This window comes from Heliangelus exortis, chromosome 1, assembly GCF_036169615.1.
Source record: "Heliangelus exortis chromosome 1, bHelExo1.hap1, whole genome shotgun sequence".
Lineage (NCBI taxonomy): Eukaryota > Metazoa > Chordata > Aves > Apodiformes > Trochilidae > Heliangelus > Heliangelus exortis.
The window spans coordinates 39,898,133-39,922,584 of NC_092422.1; the positions used below are offsets into that span (position 1 = coordinate 39,898,133).

General features: G+C 37.1%; 1 long non-coding RNA gene across 2 annotated transcripts; it reads right to left on the reverse strand.

Annotated features, from left to right (window-relative positions):
• Positions 1–7,442: 7,442 nt before the first annotated feature.
• LOC139794727 (uncharacterized) lies at positions 7,443–9,715 on the reverse strand. Of its 2 annotated transcripts, none has more exons than XR_011725237.1 (2): positions 8,101–9,715; positions 7,443–7,912 (listed from the first exon to the last, which is right to left on the reverse strand). It is a non-coding gene; the product is annotated as an uncharacterized lncRNA (long non-coding RNA). The 2 variants fall into 2 exon arrangements; XR_011725238.1 differs by having other exon boundaries at positions 7,443–7,915.
• Positions 9,716–24,452: the final 14,737 nt, after the last annotated feature.

Genomic DNA, 24,452 nt, shown 5'->3' on the forward strand with positions numbered 1-24,452 from the left:
GATTTAGTTCTCTGCATCAGACCTTAAGAGCTGAGGTAACAGAATAGATGGTAGAAAACAGAACCTACTTGAAGCAAGATTGTTCTTAGGGTTTGGTAGCTTTTCTCTAGTTCCGTTTTATCATCACTTCTCTAATTTTGGTACTTTTTGGCTTATCAATTATACTGTCTCCATATCTGTGAAGAAAGTATGACCAGAAGTCTAGCTATATTCATTATTATTAAAGTATTATTTACAACAGTTTGATTGAGCCAAATCTTGCAAGCACTTACATATTGAAGCACTGTATATTCAGCACTTATAACTCTAAATATGTTAGTCCTGATTGCTCTGAATGCACCTTTATAGAAGATAATTTTTGGAATCATATTTTCATGTAAATCTAATCTTAAAATGCCAGTCTTGAACAATCTAAGGAGTTTGGTGATAACATTGGCTTTCCCAAGCTATGATGTTAATATCTAAGGCAGAACATCTTTTTATTTTCTTTCCTTTTAAATAAATTTTTCTGCACAGACATCTAAGGTCATCTTCCCAGCCGAGTCCAGAAACTAGACCAAATGAAAAGCCCTGAGGAAAACACTGTTCCATGTGCTTGGATCCAGGGGAATTTGATCTACAAAGTTCAGTATTGTTCTCTTTGTGAGTATGGAAAATCCATCTATATATTTATGACCAAAAATATCAAAACATTTCTTACATTAAGACTTCTAGCTTTTCTTGTGAGGTATTGTAATTCACATTCTGGAGACAGCAAAATGAAGAGGTTGGGATGCTCTCTGTGTACATGGCTGAAATACACAAAAGCCTGAGTGAGGTTTCATTCTATCGTGTAGGCAATTAAAGTATGAGCCAACCTCATAAACTGTGTTCCTGGATCTGTACCTCAAGTATATCTAAAAGTTAGCCTGAGTTCACAAATCTCAGGGAAACACTTGTGAATTTTACCTTAAGAACAGCTGGAAACTGATATCTCTTGACAGCACCGTACCCCAAGTTTAATTCTCTGGCTCTACCCTGAGAGCTATTCCATATCAAAAGAGGCCAAAATGTAAAAAAAAAAAATAAAACAAAAAGGCATCAAATATCTCAATGCTTTTGTCATTATTAGAATGGATATGTCAAGTGTCTAATATATATGTTCCTTTCTCTGACCTCATTCTGCATCACAGCTCTACACATCTTTTCAAAACCTGTGATTTTTTCATTTTGGGAGACAGCAAAGCCTGTGTGAAGTGGAATGTGAGGCACTGTCTTCAGACTAGGTTTAAATTCACAGTTGGCCTAATTTTAGTTTATAAAATTCCTTTGAGAAACTAAAATTTAATATGGGAAAGTGTGTATAATGTAACTATTACAAAGAAATTCAGACATCATTTCAATATCCTGGAAGACAGGTTTTGAATTAAGCAGAATGCATGCAATAAAAATGTTACCAAAATGATTACCCTAAGTAACTGAAAAAATATGATTATAAGAAGGAAAAGTAGTTTAACACATGACCACATTCATAAGTATGAAATATTATAATTCTATTGTCTATTCTTTCTGTGAAAAGTTATCTCCTTCAGGAATGTCTTAATGAATAATAAAACTGACTTGATTTTCCCACTGCAGTCAACTTTGCTGTCAGGCTATTAATGATTCATAATGACTGTATGCTTAATAGTTTTATGCCAGATAAAAGCCATCCAACAGAAGCAAGTAGCCAGTGTCACTTCTGCAACTGCTCTCTTGATATTTTCAGTAATATTGGTAAAAACAATCTCTCAAATGCAGAACAGCTGAGTTACAATGGGAAAATGGTTTTAAATCACTCGATAACATCAGTGCTGAAGTCATATAAAATTCTTTATTACATTACCTCTGCTGTAGAAGAAAACACAGAGGACTAGATTGCATGCTGTTTTCAAAAAAATGGCATATTTTCCTATTCATATCATTTCATATTCTTGGATATTTTATTTTCATAATGCAGTGATTTGGATAACACAACTAGCCAATGCCTAAATGAGAATACAATGTGTACTCTGAGAATAGTTGAGCAGAATAACACTCAAATCAGTTCTGCACAAGATGATAAACACCCAGACTGCTCTGAAGCTGTAGGAGTTTATCTACTGTATATGTAAATGTTTTTCTTTGCTTTGAGGAAAGCCTTTGCAAGAACAATGTCCTTTAACAAAGGTCTAAAAATGCTTGTGAAAGCCAAACATAATAACATTGTTATTCTGCCACTTATTAACAGAACAACGGGTCTTACAACAATTAGATATGAATATTGCAAACTGAATTTAATATTAAGCTGTCTTTGAAATGCCACTTTGCAGCAGGTTTTCAATTGCTTAAAGCACAGCAGGAGGCTAACTCCATCTTCAAATATTAAATCAAAACCTTTTTTAACCTGATAAATCTTTCTGAATGCAAGTTCTCCTATTCAGCAGAGAATTATTCCACTATCAGGCAAGAAAACTAAACCTCACAGCCTATTCTTGGCACACGGTATGTACCCACAATGATTAAAAACAATAATGAAAAGGATTAATAACATTTTAGAATAGTGCCTGAGAACATTCTTAACCAAACACAGGGTATAACTGCTAATAAGTCCAGTGAATTGGAAACGGCACATACTCAGACACAGTCCCACCATCTCTGCTAGAAATCCTATCTTAAATACAAGTCAGTCAGGAACGTTGAGTTTGCTGATCCCTACAGCCAGTTACATGCCATTGAAAAGATCAAAGATCTCTAGGAAATGGTAAATGCAAGGGCACCTCGCAGAAGAACACCATAGAAAAATCACATTCTGTGCTTGAATACCTGCTCCTAATAGCAGCAGGAACTGCATGCAGTCTTGATATATTTGGCCCATATTAGTGACAGAAACCACTTATTAAACTACATGAAACAATACATCTCACAGAATTCTGTCCAGTGCACTTTTTAATGTCCCAAGTGAAAAATCTCCCTTTGGAAGATAGCCTAATAGAGACAAATGGGAAGAAATATAACTGGTTATTTTGCTTTTTTTTTTTTTCCTTTCTTTTTTGCAGCCTTAGCTCAGTTGCACCAAGATTTGCATCAACCAATTCTTTTCAGTCTCTGATAGTTCCAGGACCTTTTTAACGTGATCTGTTCTTCCTTTAAACATTGCTACCTCTGTCTTCACATTTCGCTTAGTAATTTCCACCCCCGCCACCCAGTGTCAACATTGTCTTGTTTCCTAATTACTTTGGCTCTTACTAAGCTGTAATTCTGATAATGAGATACCCAAGAAGGAATGCAGTACTATGAATGGGATCACATCAGATTCTAATGAAAAGAAGTACTATCTTCGTAGTCTGTGGTTCAGTGCCTCATTCCAAAATGGAGACCATTTTTTGGCTATCACATCACAGTTCAATTTCACATTTAGTGTGCTTCTTCACTCCACACAAAATCCTTTCAGTTTCTATCTTCCATACCATACTGGCATTTCAGATTATTTTGCTTCTGTTAATTCATAACAGCTCAGCACATCACTGACTTTGCTGTTTTGTATCCTAGTCTCTCTGGGATGCCTTTTATTGCTCTTCTGTCCTTGTCATTAATCCTCTCAATGAATTTACTGTCTCTTCCAAATTATTAATGTAAAGGTTAGATAGCAGACTGAACCTAAACCCCACCAATATTCCATGAGATATTTCCCCATATCAGAAAAAAAAATGGCATCAATTAGTTGTCACAGACATAATTTTCACACAGCTCGTAATTCACATTATAATGGTCCTGGGTGAAAATATTTTCTATGCTGCCTTTTGTGTATGAAACCAAAAGGTGTGTGCATTTTGTCTACTCTTCTCTTTTCTTTCCTTTGGATTATTTCCACAGTACCACAATATTTCTCTCTGATTGCTCTGTGTGTGACCTCAAGCAACCTACCACTGTTTTTTTCCAGATGAGAACACAGGCAGGGACATGTCTTGGAGGAGGCTCTGGATTTGCCTCTCAGATGGTAGCTGCTGCCTCCCAGGTGAGAATGGTGCCAACCAAAAGGTTTTTGTTTTGTTCCAGAGATGTTTTTTGTGCAGGGAGGCACAGTCTCAGTTGCATAGCTCTGCTTTTGGTGGCCACATACTAGCCAAGCCTGCTGGGCAGATACCTGAGTGCTTCTCAACATCTGCTCAAGGTCTGAGCTAACCTGCTTGGTTTTAGGCTGGAGCAGAGAAGATGCTCAAGAAGCCAACAGTGATCCCATATGGAAGAAGTGGAAATAACAGCATCATGTTTTATAATCCTATTCACACTGAATAATTATCAAGATACAAATAAGCTCTTTTTGACATAATAAAGATCTTTTCAGTAAAGGGGCCCGAGACCACTCAGTATCCTAGGAAAGGGGCATTACTTCCAGATTCAGGACTACCCTTGGTGCTCATATATACAAATATAGACCTGTGCAGTACCTGTGCACTAAAAATGTTCAAAATTTATAAACCACAGAAAGATGCCTCGACTCCCAACATCAGTACCGAGGAAAATATCTGTCTGTATAGATGCTTAATCCCATTTGATTACAGTATTGCATGCTCATGAATAGGTACAGGAGGATGCTAGGAAGTTAAGTATCTTCCCTTCAAGTATCCCCCTACTTTTTCTATAATGTCTCTCTCTTGATATGCTTAGTAAACCCTTTGTATTGCTGAACTTCCCTGACTCATATGAGCATATTGTGTGTACTCATTTTCACCTCTCTGTTTTATGTTCTTATAAGTGTCACAGACTTTCTCTGAAGAGCTAAGCTAACAGTGTTCAGTTCTTTTTCTCCTTGTGTGTGGTGGTCTGCAGCATAAATTAATTCTCATTATTTTCCTTTATTTATTTATTTGTTGCTAACAACCTTATGCAAAAAATGTTGCTGTCACAGCAGTCTTCCTATCTGAAACTGTGGCTGTAGAACTGCATTTTGACAGATGATGCTACTCTCCAGTATCTTCTCTTTTCACCTCTCCACTTGAAGGGAACAACTTTGATTTTATTTTATTTCAGTCTGTTTCAACTATGCCCACTACTTCAGAATTAATAAATGCACTTAATTTACCTTCTCTGTTTCTTACAGATCATGGCATCACAAAATCATAGAACACCAGGTTGGAAGGGACCTCAAGGATCATCTGACCCAAACTTTCTTTGTAAAAGTGTGGCCTAGATGAGATTGCCCAAGACCTGTCCACATATTTATAAACACTTAAGTTCATTGATGCTTCATGTGTTTCAGTGTAACTACATTTCTCTCCATATTTTCTTCTGTGAGAGTCTTACACTGGCTGCAATATTACTCCTTGAAAATATCAGATCTGATTTTAAAATGACCATACCATTTTATACCTACAAGAAAACACAACCAAGAAAACACAAACTAAATTCAAGAGCATTCTTAGAGACCTCAAACTTGAACCAATTTCTTTTCTAATTGTTTCCTAAAATTGAAACCTAAATAAACCAAGCAAGTTTCTTACTCATTCAGAAATTTGTTGTCTACTTGTTATAGTCTTCATTGCTGATCTTCCACTTTTCTTACCTGTTCCTATTATAGGAAGGGAAGCATTGGTTTATTTTCAGTTCTTTTCTAAAACTTCTGAGCTTAATCTGGTTATACTTCCCAAACTACAGTTATTTGTGCTTGAGTTGTTCTGAAAGTTCCTTGGCCTTGTTTAGGAACCTCTGATTTTAATTATAAGTTGTTAGCTGGAGGTGGATGTTGTTATCCTTTTTCACTATCCTAAAGAGCCAGCAAAAGGATTAGATGCCTCTTTTCTCCATCCATATTAGTTTTTCAGTTATTTGAGCTACTTCAATTGTTTTACATGTTTGTCTCAATGTCCAATGTTCAACCTTTTCATGACAAAAGAACCACTGAAGTGACTGAGTTTAAAATGCTTGCTATGTGATGTCTTAATTTCCCTTTTTGCATCTATCATCTAATTTTTTTACTCACTACCTGTCTTGATGCCTTTTGGTCATCAGTCATGCCATTAGCCTGGTTTGGCTTCTTCAGCCTTTCACACATTCTTCACTGGCTTATAAGTCTCTGAATCACTTTTTCTCAAAGGAAACCAAACAACAGATACAGGTCAAGTTGACATTCATGCCATTCAACTTTATTTTGTCAAAAAGTTAGATGTTTAGCATAACTGAACTGTCTTAACTTCCACTACTGGTAACTCAGAGAGAATGGCACTTCCAGTCATTTAGACACACAGCTTTCTAAACTGGATGGAATAAATCAGCTTCTGAGGAGATTAGCTCTTTTCATTACACTTAAGAGACAATACTGGATACTATCTTTAACTAAATGCCTCCCATACAGACAGCTGAATTTAGAAGTGGCAACTTTTCTGCTTCCCATTTTCCCTAAAATCTGACATTCAGCAAAACTTACCCAATGTAGCAAGACACAGATATGTTCTCTCATGCGTTTGGAATCTACTGTCTGTCATTTGACAAAGGTTTTTCAAAAAAAGGTAGACAGTTGTGGTGCTATCTGCCAGATGAACATCAGCATTCATTAATTCACCTTTGGAGTTCTCATTCTTTTCCTCACTTCCAAACTCCCCTGTCTGTCTCCTGGAAGCAGGGCATCTGGCAACAACTGGAAATATTAAATCCTAAAGAAGTCATGAAACAACACACCGGGTGAACCAATGTATGAAATGATAATTAAAAAAAATGTAGGTAACGAGCATTTTTCTTTCTTTTGTTAGGGATTATTCATAGTTAGTGTATTTTTTGTTCATTTGTAGTTATGGTGTGATGTAGACTTGGATAAATAATAGGTTTAAGCAGCACTAAGCAATTTAATGTTTGGTAGCTCTTAGGTGTCAGCTGATACGGGCACTGGTAGCAAAATTTAGCTGAATAGAAGACATGAATTCTAGCATCTTGGATTTGAGAGGTCTTAAAGCACTGATCCTCTGTATCCTGAATAACAGTTTTAAATGTCTGATCATCATATATACACGGGTACCACTATAACACTTTAAAAACTGAAAACAGTAATTCAGTCATCCATAGATGCTTTTTGTGTTGTATAACACTTAACTGTTTAGGAGACAGAGACTACACGACAAGATAAGAATCGGTATTTTTTATAATGATTAGAAAAAACATCCAAAACACAATTCCCTGCAGATGCCACACATGTGAAGCGAGATGAATTATTTTCCAGGGATACTTTCTCCACCAAACATGGAAAAATCCAACTTGCTACCACTTCAGAGTTAGAGGGAATAAACACCATGCTATAAAGAAATGAACTGAGATGCCTGAGACAGGGGAAGGTAGTTTTGAGCCTACCATTTCTTTCATGCACACTCAATTTTCAAAACTGAAAAGCCACTTAAACTAGAAGAAAAATAAAATTACATGTATCTTCCCTATGTAGTCTGTTGGCTGCCCTGTCAGTCCTCCTTCACAGGAGTTTTACTGTGGAACCATTCCAGCACCATCTCCAACAAAACTCTGTTCCTGACTAGAAGCAGACACTGAAGCTTTGGGCCTTGCAAACCTCAAGAGGGAAGGCAAGCAATGCAGCTGGTGCTCCAAATGAGAAAATGAAAAGGTTAAACAGTCATTAGATAGGTAAGCCTGTTACAAAGATTGTGAATGTTTCAACAATGCCTCTATACCTAAGTGAATGTTCTATTTCAGACCAGGTCACTTGCCAGCAACCACAAAACCACAAGAAGAGAGGCATCTGCAGGAATGGGGTGTCACACAAGGACAGCCACTGGGAAAAAAAGTCCTCACACGTCATGATCACAAGCCTTGCTGAGGCTGGAGTCAGAACAGCACCAGCAATCGACGCAAATTCTTCTTTCCTTTTTAACAGTGTATCTCCTCTGGACCGACAGCTGCTCCTAACACTGTGCTGCTGGTAGGGAATCGCAGGTGGTTAAGAAAGGAGTGAGCAGTAACACAGATGTCTGTTTGGTTTTGTCTCATGGACGATCTATATAAGTCACTTGGAATGCACAGACAAGCCTTGAGCAAACATTTCACTGATGCAGCCAAGTGACATCTAGAGATTCAGTACATTGGACTGAGAAATATCCTTACCTCAGCAGCATTTCTTTATAACTTAGGCATAATGTATGATGCAGTTTCTGAGCTGTGTGATTTATCCAAACATCTAGAAGAAAGACATAACATTGCCAGGAGCTTATTCTGGGGTGTCAAAGCAGATTCAGGTTTTGGCATCAATGGCTGACAATCCTGGCTCTTTTGCTGAAGAGGCTGTCAGTGCTTTTCAGAACATGTTCTTAAAAAAACCCATAAATCTCTGCGCTAGGGGAAATGCCTCACAAGCAGTTGCAGAGAATTTTCTGGGAGTCTTGAAAATAGCATATATTGTGAAATGCTGTTTGCAAGAGCACTGAAAATTAGCACTGCTCTGAGTTAGTGTTTCTTGCAGAAAATCACACACTGTGATTACATACTTCTTGATAGGAGGTGTCAGCTCCTGTGTTACAGCCAAATTCTAACTTGGATAACTACCTTCTTCTTATCTAAATTCCCCTCACAATTTCAGCTGAATAAGATCTATTGTTGTACTTCACACCCTAAAAAACTGAGAACTGCAGTTCTAGTGTACTTGTAACCAGGTGTGGCTGCATTTTGGTTATTATTTTTGTGAAATTTTTCACTTTCAGAGAATACTGGGCAAATTATCATTGTGTTGAAACTTGATGTATAATTTTTTCTGATGTCAGAACTGGGAAAACTTGTAGCTAAAGGAAGTCACTATTAGCTAGAAAGCCTAAAAGGCTTTATTTCTCTCAAGGATATGGGAATTGTGGAGATGTGTCCAACTCTGGAGCCCCCAGTACAAGACAGACATAGAGCTCTTGGAGTGAGTCCTGAGGAGAAGAAGGCCATGAAGATGATCAGAGTTCTGGAGCATCTCTCCTATGAAGACAGGCAGAGAGAGTTGGGGTTGTTCAGCCTGGAGAAGAGAATCTGAAGAGACCTCAGAGCAGCCTTCCAGTACCTGAAGGGGACCTACAGGAAAGCTGGGGAGGGACTTCCAAGGTCACGTAGTGATAGGAGAATTAGTAATGGCTTTAAACTCCAAGAGGGTAGAGTTAGGTCAGACATTAGGAAGAATTTCATAGTGTGAGGGTGGTGAGACCCTGGCACAAGTTGCCCAGGGAAGCTGTGAATTTCCCATCCCTGGAAGTGTTGAAGGCCAGGCTGGATTGGGTTTTGAGCAGCCTGGTCCAGTGAAAGGTGTTGCTGCTCATGCAGGGGGGCTGGAACCAGAGGATCTTTAAGGCCACTTAAAACCCAAACCATCCAACAATTCCGTGATTCTATGAATTATATATACACACATGCATACATAGTTTATAATTAAGATAAGATATTAGAAGATACATATAAACATACATGCATTAAGAACAGAACATATCTTTTAAAAGAAATCTTCTTGTCTGAAGGTATGAGAGAAACTTCCATAACTTTTCCTTCTCTCAAAATTTACAGTTTACGTTTGTATAACTGGCAAAGCCTTTCAGAACTTTGTGCTGCTTTATAATCAGCTAAGTCACAGCAAAAAAGATGAAATTGTTAAGACCTGGACTTTATCAGCAGTCATGTCAATTAAATCTTATATACTGATAGGCTTAAACTAGAACTTTTAAATTCAGCAGACATTTATGTCTACTAGTTTGAATGCTAAGGTGGCCATTTGTTGCACTCCAGCTTTTTCACAGAAGCTTCATTTGTGGTAGTGACTTGAGGTGAGTATTTGTAAGCACGAGTCCTGCAGAAAGTGAGATCTATGAACCAAAATTTTGGAAATTAAAGTAATATTCTATCCACTAGAAGCTACCAGTAATAAAGACCCTAACTTTACTGCATTCAACACCATAGGAACAAACCTCAGAATTACAAATTTGACTTGTAAAGGACTATTTCAGAACCCAAAATACGTGAACTTTCCTCCTCACATAAGTTGTGGACACCACTGTTCTGGGACAGAATTTATGTTATGTGAACTTCATTTAGCCTAACTACATTACCCAAATCAAATTAAGTCAAGTCTCCAAAGACAAATTTAAAACTTTACACATATTCCTCACTTGACTTTGCTACACAGTTGACTTTGTTAGTAATTAAATGCTGACAGGAACATCCAATTTAAATGCAAAGGACCAGAGTGTAAGTAGCTGGTGAATATGCAAAAAGAAGCAAACAAAGGAGGAAAAAAAAGACAAATATTTAGGTACATTTTTAGATATTCATTTAGTAACAAATCAGCTAATCTATGAAAGCCATTACCCTTTGACTCTTGCATAAGTTAATAAATCTGTAACAATGTTCTGTGATCTTGTGTCACAGCACAAGGCCTCCCATTTCTTCCCTGAAAAGCCAACTCTAAGTGGTAGGTTTGGTTTCCTGGATGCATCTTTGTGATGCAACAAAGCAATACATCCATGGAAGGGAAGTCCTTACCCATACTTAGCTTATTCTTAAAGGCTTAATCAGAACAGATTAAGCCAAATGCCTTCTCAAAACATACTAGTGATGAGGTTGTTCTTTTTCTAGGCCTATTCAGATTTTCCAGTATGGAAGCTTTTCTGTGCATTTTCTGCCTCACACTCTAATTTTTACAATGGAGTGGTCTTCTCAAATCCTTCAAAAAGAGCAAAAATAACCCTTCCTGCTAGTCCCTGTGTTCCTAACTGGTCATTGGTTAGGTTCCAGACCCTGACTTTTCCTTCACACACCTGACTGTGCAAAGAGATAGTTAATGATACTGTTACTAGGCCAAGTCAGGCAAATAATTTCATCTCCATTCAGTTTGCCAGCTCTAACAGATTTCTTTACATTACTGTGAATATTATAAGGATAAATTAATTTAAGATCTGTGAGATGCTGAGAATGCACAGCAATGAGTTCCAAAATAAAAAAAATTAAAAGAAGAAGATGGATGTATAAGCCACTGCTGATCTCTGTTTCTTGCACCACTCCGCTGCCACCACAGGGCAGAAAATAAAGCTGGACAACGGGTAAATAATCATATTTGCTGTGTACTCTTTTCTGAGACTTATGACAAAGTTCTTAGGCTCCAGTAAGTGTACTCATTCCCACAGTCTCCCTAAGGTCAAAGTGGTTTTACACAATTTTTAATGACAGTTTCCTAACCAAAGGAAGCTACTTACCTATCTCAGAATGATGGGTGGGTTGTGATTTAGTAGTTATGGGTTTCGGCAGCACCTAAGTAAAACACTGTTTGTTGTTTATAGTTTCTTTTCTGTTAAATGGAAAATTATACTCTCCCCAAAAGACTGTTACTGGCATTATTCCAACACTGTACTGACTGACATATGCCAATTTACTTGTCATCATATTCAACACGCCAGGATTAACATTTTCCTAACTGATTTAGAATTTTTTTCTCGCAAACCAAGTTTCAATAGCACCTCCTTAGGGCCATGAACGTGTATTTACTACATGATAGGATGAAAAAAACAAAATAAATCCACATTTATTCATCATCATATATATAATTTACATTTGGTAAACTAGGAAATACTTTCAAGAATCAGCTAACATGAAAAGCATATTTGATAAACACAAATCCTTTTTATAATTTATTATTTTCCAGGTTTCTGCAATATGTTATGACATATCAGACTGTATTATGATTTAAATATAAAGAATTTTTAAAAATTAATCATACAAACCTATACCATGTGTTACCTTATAAAAAGACAAGAAGGCATTTAATGCATAACTGGAAATGTTCAGAATTTTGGCTGTAAGGACAGAGAATTTTATTATATTTCTATATTTCTGGGTTTCAGTGATGGAAAATAGGAACTGTATGTGCATTCATCTATAAAGGTTTCTAACCTGTCAGCCACATGCTCATTGTATCAGATCCAGAAGTCTTAACTTCCAGCTTCTTTCAATTTAACAACAACAGGAATTTAGAAGCCTCATTTTTAATTTTTTTACTATGGAGAAATACACAACAATTTTGAAAAGTGTGGAAACCAGAAAAGCAAAGGAAGAGCAAAGGGACTTGCAAAAACTGTATACACTTGCAAAATTACCATTCTTGTAACTGCTTCATAATTTGCAGAAACTGAAATACTGATACTCATTTCATACCTGGGAAGGAAATTAACATTTTCTTGTGTTTAGCTGACTGTGGGAGGAGGAGTAGCACACTCATATTCCTGGGCTTTGCCTCAGGTTAGTGGCACACTTTGAATCAGCCATTGTTACAGAATCATGGAATGGTTTGGGTTGGAAGGGAACTTAGAGATCATCGAGTTCCAACACCCCTGTCAAAACCACTTGATTGGCTGCTCCGTGTAACCTCACATGCAGCAGTGTGCAGCCAATCACCATGCAAAATATTAACAAGGTCACAGTAGTGTAACACACTCCTATAACTCAGAGATTACAAAAGACATTAAAATTCTGATGCCCCATTCATAAGGAAAAGATTGTAATGAGAACAGAGAATGGTGCAACATTAATTCATTGTGTGACAAAGAATATAATGAGAATGGGAAATAGTACAAACATAACTCATTCTTGTTACAGCTTTAAGATTGTAATGTCATGGTTCATATCACATACTTAGGAAGAAAGGTATAGTAGAAGAGTTGCAGCACTAAACATAGTAAATCTGAATGCAGTACACATTATTATATATGCAATATAATTAAAAATGAAACATTACGTAGAAATGGTTTGTTAAAAGTGTTGTAATTTCTCCATACATTTTGTTAACACTTTATTAATATGCTTGATATGAAGAGTTGCAGTGCCTGCGTACACTTACTAACAGAGCTGTCTGTCCTCAAAATCTTTTTAATCATGTATATCTTTAGAACTCAATTACAATTAAAAATAAAAATATTGAGGACAGTATCTGTGTCTCTCATGACACACATTACAAATCTGCCAAGAGAGAGGCAGTCAGGTCTAGACATTTTGTCTGATAGAGTGAAATGAAATAAAGTCATAAAACAAGCAATGTATTTACCTCCTCAAATTATTCAACAGCTTCAGTTATTGCTCATCTGTCACTCACTCTGTGATATCCAATAACCTACATAATGTAGTAGACGTTGCTGAGGTATTTAGCTGGTAAGACATGAGAAATTTTTGACCACTCATCTGAGAGTTTGTCAAAGCCCAAATAAACATGTTTTGTTCATTAGGGTCTATGCAAAGTCACCAAATCAATAAATCTTATTTTGGTTTTAAAAGTAAAACATTAACTTTGTGTTAATTTCTGCTAAATAAAAAAGGAAATGTTCTCAAAATCATGCCAGTACATTAAAACTCAGCATAAACAGGCAATCTGAATATAACAGTGACACTACTAGATATTATATCTGCTTACTTGCCTTGAAACTTAGTTCTTTGCTTCTGTATGTTGTCTCTGAATGGGAATTTCTAACACAAACAGCTAAAATCTCAGCACAGCTATTTGTCAGGGTTGTTTGCTCCAAATTAAGCTCTGAACGTTTGTAGGGTGAACACTTGCAAAGCTTCCAAAGTGTAGGGAACAGAAGACATCCTGCCACACACCACTGCAGCATTTGAAATACAGAGGTCACACTGTATAAATAAGCACATTCCGAAAAGTTGCAAATGTGTTTATATAGTGTTAGTTACATTTTAGTATCCACATTACATCCAGGTGCATTGTCAAAATGAGACAGATGTAAAGACCATGAGCAGAGGAAAAAATGTCATTGTGTGAGGGATGTTATGACAGTTCTGAATGCATAATGCATACCTCCCAGGAGACAGTTCTGCATCTGTTACATATATTTATGTATTTTTACTTGTACTTTTGGATATATTTAAGATTTATAGTGATAGATTCTTTCCCTTTAAAGACGATAAAAGGAAAACGTGCAGCAAGGGTAAGATTTTGTTAGTGAGTGAAGCGAGCTGAGTGTAAAAGTTGTGCACATGGTAGGCTCTGTGAAGGTTAAGAAATTTTTGTTTCCAGCATTTAGTAGCCTTTCTGCAGTGGCTTTCAAAATACTTTCAAAACAAACCTCTAATAGATTTGATCTATGTGCAGCTAAAATAAGTTTCTGTTCATTATAATGACTGAAAGAGGGTAAGAAAACAATTGCTAGATGTTAAAGACTAACACAGAAATGATGAAGACATTTTGTAAGTGAAAAGAAAAATCCTGAAGTCTCCGGGAATGAAGAAAGTGATGATAAATGAAGACAACACCACAAGGGTAAAGAGACAGAAAAGATAAAATGGCTAAAGAGACAGACAGTTTTATACAACTAACTGTTTGAAGGAACAACACACTCTATTTTACTGTAATGACATCTCCTGACCATTGAATTTTCTATGAAGAGACAGATGAGCCTTCTACTAGCTTCCATTACACAGCAGGTATTTTTTAGTCTCTGTTATACAGGAGATTTGAAAAAACACCTTCTTCAGAAAACTTTTAGATACATTTGGAGAGAAAGGGATAATATTTCTGGTGTTTGTCTCTTTGAAATAGTGACTTCTGTACAGCCTTGTTTGAGCATTAGAAGACCATCTACAGAGAGAAGCAAACAGAAAGGTGTGTCTAAGGCACTGGGTAGAAAAAAGCTACAGCTTTCAGATGGATGGAATTCTACAATTTTCTCTTTTATGTCTTTTTGAAGTTTCTTTGAAGACATCTTTTATCAGTCACTGACAGAGACAGGTGAACCGCTCATCTTATGTGGCATCTAAACAATTATATACAAAGTTAAGGAATAAAAAGCCCAAAACTTTAAAGATAGGAATATGGAGCAAAACCCAAAAGCAATACCCAAAACTTTAAATGTAAGAATATGAAGCAAACTCTAAAAGTGAAAATATAAACTTTATGGTCCGTATTTTCTTCTACCATCCTTATTATTTAAAAAAAGTTTCATTTACCTGAAAAGAAGAAGACGAAATGGAAATTCTTTAGGGGATTAAAGATATTCAACAAAAGTTTGTTAAAACATTTTTGATACTAACTAGGTGATATTTGTTTATTTTCATATACTGTCAATAGGAAAACTCTACCCATATTTCCCTTAACTGGAAGGAAGAAGTCAGAGTTGCCAAATGTACCTCTTGACTTGCCAAGTACTCTCTTGACTAAATATATTTTGCAAGAGAAATCTATATTAAAATGCAGCATAACTCATCAATAATGTTACACTGCATTGTAAAATTACTTTTATAAATCATGTATGAACATAAGGTTGTATTTATTAAGCTAAATAATCTCAAGAAGTGGCCCCATGTGAACCTTATGATGTTCAATAAAAGAGAGTGCAAGGTCCTGCACCTGGGTTAGGGCAGCCCCAGACATCAACACAGGCTGAAGGAGGAAGGGATTTAGAGCAGCCCCAAAGAGAAGGACTTGGGGGGTACCAGTGGATGTAAAGCTGGATATGAGCCAGCAACGTGTGCTCACAACCCAGAAGGACATTCCTGTCCTGGACTGCATCAAAAGAAGCAAGGCCAGCAGTTTAAGGGAGGTTATTCTGCTCTTCTGCTCCACTCTGGTGAAACCCCACCTGGAGTACTATGTCCAGTTCTGGAGTTCTCAGCACAAGACATGGACCTGTTGGAGTGAGTCCAGAGGAAGGCCAAAAGAATTATCAGAAAGGTGGAACAACTTTCCTAACAGGGTGAGATAATTTGGGTTGCTCAGCCTGGAGAAGATAAGGCTCCAGGGAGAGCTTATTGCAGCCTCTCAATACTTAAAGGGAGCCTATGAGAAGGGTGGGAACAAACTGACAGTAAGTCCTGTTGCAGCAGTACAAAGGGCAATGGTCTTAAACTAAAAGAGGGTAGAATTAGACTAGACAGAAGGAAGAAGTCTGTTACAATTAGAATGGCAAGACACTGGCATAGGTTGCCCAGAGAGATGGTAGTTGTTCCATCCCTGGAAATATCCAAGGTCAGGTTGGACAGAACTTTGAGCAAACTGATCTAATTGAGGATGTAGCTGCTCATTGCAAGGGTGTAGGACTAGGTGATCTTTAAGGTTCCCTTCTAACCCAAACTATTCTATGATTAACAGTTTAAATTTCCAGTATTGGTCTACCTTTAATTTCTTAGCTACTTCCAGAAATTAAATAATAACATACAACAAATATAAATATACAAATAATTACTGTGTTATATAAAAAAAGCAATGTGAATATTTTAGTACTATACTTTATCTTGAAATCTGACAGCTGATAACCTGTCTCAATCCACTTTAAACCTTAAACGAAAAAGGTTAGAATTATAAAGATCAAAATACCAACATTAGATAGGCAAAACATATTAGATAAATCTGTGAATCATAGACAATTATATTATTTTGAGGTAAGACAGATATTTACTTGCACATTTTGCAAGCTGCCTGTCCTAGCTATTGACATAGATATAGTCCAGCTTAATTTTGTGGTTAATAAGGGGTTTGTGTCAATGCTTATTTTATAGAAAAAGGTAAATATTTGAGGAGAAAACTTGAAAGGGGAGGAGAGAGAAACAAACACATCTTTACTTTGCTGATTAATCAAATTCTCCCCACCCCCCAGTATATCAGTTCTAATGAATGTTTTAATGCAAGCAGGCAAAAGCCACATGTTGTTACAAAAAACATTTTCAGCTTGCATCCTTTGTCATTGCAGTAAGAGTTTAGGTCACCTGACCTGAACAACAGCAAAAACAGAGCCTTGTAACTTTACAGCTTCTCTGAACAACTGTCCAGGGTTTTTTTTTCCTTTGGACATTCTATAAAAGAACAGTATTCTCTGAAGCTCCAAGATATTTCATTGTAGGTGGAGGGAAAGACTAATTTGTCCCAATAAAGTGGCTCCATAAGCAAGTTAAATTTAATTTTGTTGATTTTGAAAGTTTTATTTTTCCAGCACTTTGATAAAATAGTTCCAGTCATCAGTAAAAGAGAAAGCAGCAGGTTGTAGCTGAAGACAGCTATTTCAGATGTTTAAACCCTACACTTAACTGACACATTAGAAGTTAAAGAGAGTTAACTCCTGTACATAAAAATGTATAGGCACATAAACTATAGCACCCTTTCACAGGTCAAGAGACATCACACCATCCTCTTCATTAATGAAGAGTACCCCTGCCCTAATTTTCAACACTTCATAATTTACAGTCATTCTTTGTACATGATCAGATATAAGACAATAAATGTCTCTGTACAGTGGAGTAAACTTAAGACATAGATCTCAGATCTGGAACACTACTTTTAATAAGCCAACTTGCTTATTTTGGTGGTTTCATGGTTTCTTATTATCCTCATCAAGAATGGGGTTGCTACTCCTGACATAGTTCAAGCCACAGTCGAGAGAGATAATTCAAGTACTTAGAGCAATTTTATCTTTATTACAGCCAAGGGTGTCAATTATGATGGCTCTTTATGAAGAAAGACACCTATTCTTTAGAAAATGGATTAACGCCACACCTGATTAGTAATCACTGCAATGTCCAGGAGACAGCAAACAGAAATAAATGACTGTGGATTCCTGAGTTGAAATCTACTAGTGCCTCTGGGGTAAAAGGCTTTCTGAAGGAAAAGATGAACACCAAGGAACAGTTCTAGAAAGAAGAAAGAGACCAGGAAAGAAGGGAAGAAAAAGAAAAAAAGATAGATGGAGATAAGTTTTGTAGTTGCAAATACAACCTAACGCTTTACATCTGACGGGCAAACATTGGCCAGGATTTGTAAACTACAAAGACTGCATTGAAAATGTTTAGCACTACAGTAGTTAAGAAAATACAAAGCACTGCAGTAATCTCTGAGCAGTTACTGAACGAATAGCCAGTGTGGCTAATATAATCCTGAGAATCAGATGTCTTCTTAAAATCCATTACCAGAGTATTCCCCTTAGAACAGTAGTTAGTTTCATCAATTCACAGCTTTATGACCTAGCCAATTAATATGACTGATATCCTGACTTCCGCTCATAAAAACAATCTCTCTCTAATGCTAGTATAATTTGGAGATATAATACTCTAAGAACTAACTTTTTGAACAGTGAGGATGAGAGCTTATATACCATTACGCAAGACCTGTATCACCATGGCTATGAATGTCTTCTTGAACACATATCCTGAATAGCACACACCAAAGGTATATAAAACACTTAAAACTACATAGAATCATTATCTGGTAAAATATATTATACATGATTTTTCTCTGACTAACAAAGTGTTACTGCGACCTTCAGTTTTTCTAGATGTTGGTGTAGTTTTTGAACCCATAATCTGTTACAGGGGACCAAATCTTTCTAAAAGCAGATATAATCACTTCAGTGAGAGTCACACCTGTTTACACCAGAATTGAATAGAACATTTAATGAATCAAATAAAGAAAGGTCTAAAATTATATTTATTTCAAATAGAAGCATAGATAGATAGTCATAGATCCTTTAGAATACTTATTAATTGCGTAAAGTAGTTGTTTTTCATAGTATTCAATCATATTGTGAGGGATGCCATAGTGGGGAGAAGATCAAATCTACTCAAATAACATCACCAGTCAATGGTACTGATTCTTTTTTGTTCATTTGTTATTTTAGGTAAGTAAAATTTCCCATGGAAATTTAAAATACTTTAATGATTAGACAGACTCAATGTTCTTAGTTTTGCTGAATTTCATCAAACAATTTAATGTAAGATTGGAGTTTATTTGATATAACCCATAAGTAAGGATAAATCAGTGACAATTCTTTTTTAATGTAGGGCTTTTTTACTTTGGTTTTCAATTTTGTTTTTGTTTTTGTTTTGTTTTGTTTTAAAATTTCCATTTAATTAAAAGCTATCATATTTCGCTGAGGTAACAGGTTTGATTTTTCTGATTTGGGAAATAATATGGTTATGAATATTATAACACAACTTGCAAAACAGACAGAAATATGATGAAGAGGAAAAGAGGATCAGCCAATTTAAAATATAAAGGTGTGTGCCCTTGTGCCATGGAGTCATTTTAAGATAAGTGAGAAATGTTGGATATTTTTATCAACTTCATGATTTTATATTTGTCACATATACATAGATTTAGCTATGTATGATACTGTCACAGTTTAGGCCCAGCTGCTATAAACCAGGCCTCCACTCATTCACCCCCCACCTCCACTGTGGGACAGGTTTAATTTTGGGGAAAAAAACGTCTAATTTAATCTACAATGAAAAAGACAAAACACGGCCAGATCTTAATCCCTTCTCCTCCACACCCCCACCGCCCCCCTTCTCCCGGTCCCGGGTCGCTTCCCTGCTGCCTCCCCCTCAGGGCACAGAGGAGGGGCAGGGTCGGTTTAGGGTCATTTCCCCACACGCTGTTTCTGCCGCTCCTTCCTCCTCAGGGGGAGGACTCCTCACATTCTTCCCCTGCTCCAACGCGGGGTCCCTCCCATGGCAGAGAGTCCTTCAGGAACCCCTCCGACATGAGTCCCTCCCACAGGTGCAGTCCCTCAGGCACAGACTGCTCCAGCCTGGGCTGCACACAGAGTCACGGCTGCTGCGAGAACAGTCACCTCCTCTGACACGGGCTCCTACATGGATGCAGATCCACATCTGACCCTGTCTTTGAACCAGCACAGGCTGCAGCTTCACGTCTGCCCTCCTGTGACACTTCAAGGGCTACAAACCCACATTTACCCCACCCTGCTCCTTCAGGGACTGCCCCACCGCGCTCCTCCATGGGCTGCAGGGGCACAGCTGCCATCTCACCACGGGCTGCGGGGAAATCTCTGCTCGGGCACCTTCCCCCTCCTTCTTCACTGACCTTGGTGTTTTTTCTCTGCTATAGCTCTCATCTCCTCTTCTCCTCTGCTCTGCAGGTATATATATATATATATATTTGCAGTTTCATTTCCCCCTTCTTGAATATGTTACTCACAGAGGTAAATCCAGCTTACTACACATCCTGGTTTAAGAGGACAAACTGCTGCTCCTGCCCCTGCTCCTTGTTTCCTCACCAGAGAAGAAGGACATTATTCACCGAGACAGTTTGCCTTCTACCTACCTAAAGTCTCTCTCCCTTATTCCCCTCTCTGTCTTCCCATGGGGGGGTAGTGGGGAATAACTGAGCATCTGTCACTGTCCAGTTAATCTCTAAAGCCATGACACCATATCTGCTCGGCCTGGGGCAGAGGCAGGGCCAGGACTGGAACCGGGAAAACTTCCATCAGCTTCTCACAGGAGCCTCCTCTGTGGCCCTCCCAGTGCCAGAACACCACAGCACTAAACCAAGAGAGATATCTTCACCAAAAGCTGTGTGGTGTCATATGCTCCTCGATAGTATCTTGAATATCTTTATCTTATCACCTTTAATAGAAAAATTACTGCTGATTCTTGCCTTTTATTCTTCTATGGAGCTCCTACCTTTCAGTCAGCCTCTCATCTGGGATTTAAGGCATATCAGACAGGATTTAAGGAATATCACATTCCCGGCCTTAATACCTCACTTAAAATCCTGAAGTTCAGGGTGGTGGTTAACACTCTTAGCTATTTTTATCATTTCATAGCATCGTAGGATCATTTTGGTTGGAAAAGACCTTTAAGATCATCAAGTCCAACAGTTAACCTACGACTGACAAGTCCACCACTAAGCCATGTCCCTAAACAACACATCTACACATCTTTTCACACAATACCAGACAATTACATTTACATTAATTTTAGCATGAAGCAAAATATCTATGTTGTTATGTGTTAAAGCCTATATAGGTAGCCATTGTACTACAGATAGTTCATAAGTTCAGCACTCAGATAGTAAAAGAAGCATCTTTTAATAACTGCTTCTATCAGCCTAAGGAGTCCCTGCATCCTAAATGTATGGATTGAGCTATCTTCAAGATCCATCCTTCTCTTAGAGACACTTTTTGAGACAAATGAATACTGGACAATGTAAGGCAAAACCTTTTAAAATTCAGTTACTATGTGTTACATGTTCTGAAAAGCAGTATTCCTATTTGTGTCATGACTGGAAAAGCAATTTTTTCATTGCTATTATGCAACAAATATGTTTGGAAAGGCAGCTTGGATATACAATGGCATGTTCTTAAGTTCAGTGTTTGGCTATTTATGGATCTTAATTTTAGATGATGGAAGTCCACTTCAGTTAAAGCTTACAGTTAATGAACTGGTTTGGTTTTGGTTGTTTTTTTCTTTTAATTATTCTTTAAGAAAGATGTCTGAAAAGATATCTGGATAAAAAAAATCCCAAACTTATCCCATATTAAAGTAAATTAATACAAGCAAGGTAATTCAAATTACATGACATGTTCTGCTACTTTTTTGCTTTTCACTGGGGTTTCTTACTCTATCTCACCTCTAGGGTACTGCCCTGATGTACAATTACTCATTCTCAGTTCTGTGGGATTATTTACATTGCAGAACTCAAGAATAAGAATATTAGAATCAAGTTTTCAGTAAGTTTCTACTTTCATAATGATATAGAGCAGATTTACCTGAGCTTATGTAACTGAAGGATCAGTCTGTTAAAAAATATCTGTAGGCATTTGAGATCAAAACACAGTAGAGAGAATCTATTCCAACAATGAGCCTTCAGTGTAACAAAAAGAAAAAGCCTCAAAAACAAAAAACCCCAGAAAACCCCAAAACAAACCAAAAAAACCCAATGGAGTTATCAACAAATGTGCTCATGCACACTTCATTTTTCTATCTATACCTTTCTGCATTAAGTTCCATCTTCCTTCTATTTCAGGGCATAGCACACTCAAGGGAGGCATCCAAACATCTTTGGAATTGTACCTCAGCAGAGACAGTGTTCTAATTCATAATTTCTGAAGCAGAAATAACAGAATATAGAATCTCTAGCAATTTTTTTGTTTGTTTTGTGTGTTCATTTTGAAAAATGAAAAACCATAAGCAAGACTGAAGAGTTCCTGTATTCCTTTACACCACGCACAGCTCTGTATTATTTACATGCACATGCAAATGTGTTGTCTATTCTTTAATTTTTCCAATATGTATCTAACATGAGCAGAAAGCTCAACGCTTGCACAGAAAGCATTTGAATTGATAGACTGATTTTCCTTCCTTCTGAGTTAGAGTGGTTACACAAGCACATCCATCCAGATATATAAATCGTCATCTTAAAAAATTAGCACTTTGGGCCTATTTAATTTTTCTCATATTCACAGCAAGCTAAATCTTCCTGCTCACCTCTGCCCTGCCAATTCTTTGCATTTTCAAACCTATCTGAGCTCGTCCATGTGGGAATCACCAGAGACATCACAGCAGCTTCCTATCCTCTTGGGAATCTGATTGCTTTTTTTTCTTATGCTAGTTCACTTTGTCCTCCAAGTAAGAATTCAAATGTCAATCATTTTTTGTTCAATTTCATGGGATAGAATCACAAAAATGGCAACCAATCCAATTGTAAATTACTTGATGAATCTTCTTTGAAGAGTTGCCAATAATGCTAATCATCAAATGGTTGAATTCAGCTCTGCAGAAATGCATTTGTGAAGAACAGCAATCTCTGTGACTTTGACAAAGGAACTGCTGACTTGCCTCACTGTTTGTCTTTTGATGTGAAAGAGCAAATCGATTTATAGAGCTTTTGCTTGCAGATGTAGGATATGATTAGTATGCAGAAAGACCTTTCTACAGTGTCATTTGTTTATTTAGCTGTCTCTGCACTCAGCCCTGATTGTGTATACTTAATTAATGTATACAAAGCTAAAAGAAATAAAATTCTAGGACTGTGATCGTAGAATACTGTACTACATGTCATTCGTCACCATGAAAATGCTATTTTAAGTTTATTGGCTACAAGGAAGGCAAGTGCATACATTTAAAAAACTGTTTCAAAAAGTCCTTATATTTGCCAAAAGCAGTCAGTTATAGTTACACCAAAAAAGTGTCAATGAAAGCTGTTCGATTTAAGTAGGAGGTTCTTTTTTCCCAGTGTTTAAATTTTTATTCCAAACAGTTGTTGAGTCTTTATAAAAAGTACTTCTGATGTCTTCCTGAGGTCAAAGTACTCTGTAAAACATCCTAAGAGACCTGAATCATCCCATTCTTCAAGGCCTTCTGATTCTGTTGCTTGGAAATTTTAGCTGAGAAAGAGTTTAAAGAGGAAAGCAGAGACACTAGAGACCTTCATGTCAATAATGAATGATCAATAGAAGTCACACACTAGAAAATTGACATTCAGTCAGCAATTCTGTGTTATTCGTGCACATTTTACATTGTCTATTCAGGGTTGTTGTGGGGAAAGCAGAGACAGAAAGGCAGAAAAAGGTAGAAATCATCAGAATATCAAAAGTGGAATCCAGAGTGACATCTAGTGACATGCTGCATTAGAAGCCTGAGCATTTTATTACTGAAATATACTGATTTTACTAGTCATAGTAATTACAGCTTTCCAGAAATGTTACAGATGTTTCTTACCAAATGCATTCCATAAGCATAGTACACCCTTCACAGTTCAACTTACCAAAATGTTTCCTTCTGTCTGTTATAAATAGCAATTCAAGTGAAAACAGAAGTGCTTCTACAGAAGCACTTTACAAGTTTAATAATGCTGATGCTATAATTAGATTGTCAGTACAGATTCACCTTATAAATAACTTCCTAAAATCATCTGCAAGATCTTAAACTTTGGTGGTCATCATCCATGGGCACTGACTCAACATCGTGACTGACTAGTCTATTCAGGCCCTGGTACCATGTTTTTCAAGGAGGCAGAGCACTGTCTTCATGAGCAAATTGCATTCCACCTTCTGTTCTGATTTTCTTTTTATTGGGTTAGCTGCAGGATTCTGGTCACTGTAAGAAAGGAAATAGCAATGCAAAGCTGAAATCCAGAATACTGTTTGCAACCTCATCTCCATCAAATACTGACACAGACAATAATGGTTTTAATTTCTAATATGAATTTCTAATACGAATAAGCAAGATCCATTAATGTTATCAAAAGAAGAGTGGGGTTGATCTTCGAAGACTGCTGAATAGCAAGGATCATATAGCATTCTCCAAATGTACTTTAATAAGTAATATAAAAATACCTTGAAAAGTCACTTATAAATTATGTTACTGATATTATGCTTCAGTAAATAGTGAAGTGCAAGATTACTGTATGTGACTAAAATAATTTTGTGGGTTGTCATCTTGTCTTGGATTCACAAATGAAGATTTAGGAAGGGCTCTCCCCATGCTTGCTGCAAGCTGATGGCTGATGAGGACAATGTGGGACAGGCAGTGCGGCTGCAAAAAGCCCAGCAGAAAGTCTCCTGTGAGGGGACAGCCAAGGCACAGCTCTTCCTGCGCTGTCTTTTCTCCTTGAGACTGATCCTACATGTGTTCTCAGCAGTGTTATGGATGGTGTCTCCATTTCTTCCAAATGGAAGCCAGAGTGGAGCACTGATGGCAGTCAATATGGCCAA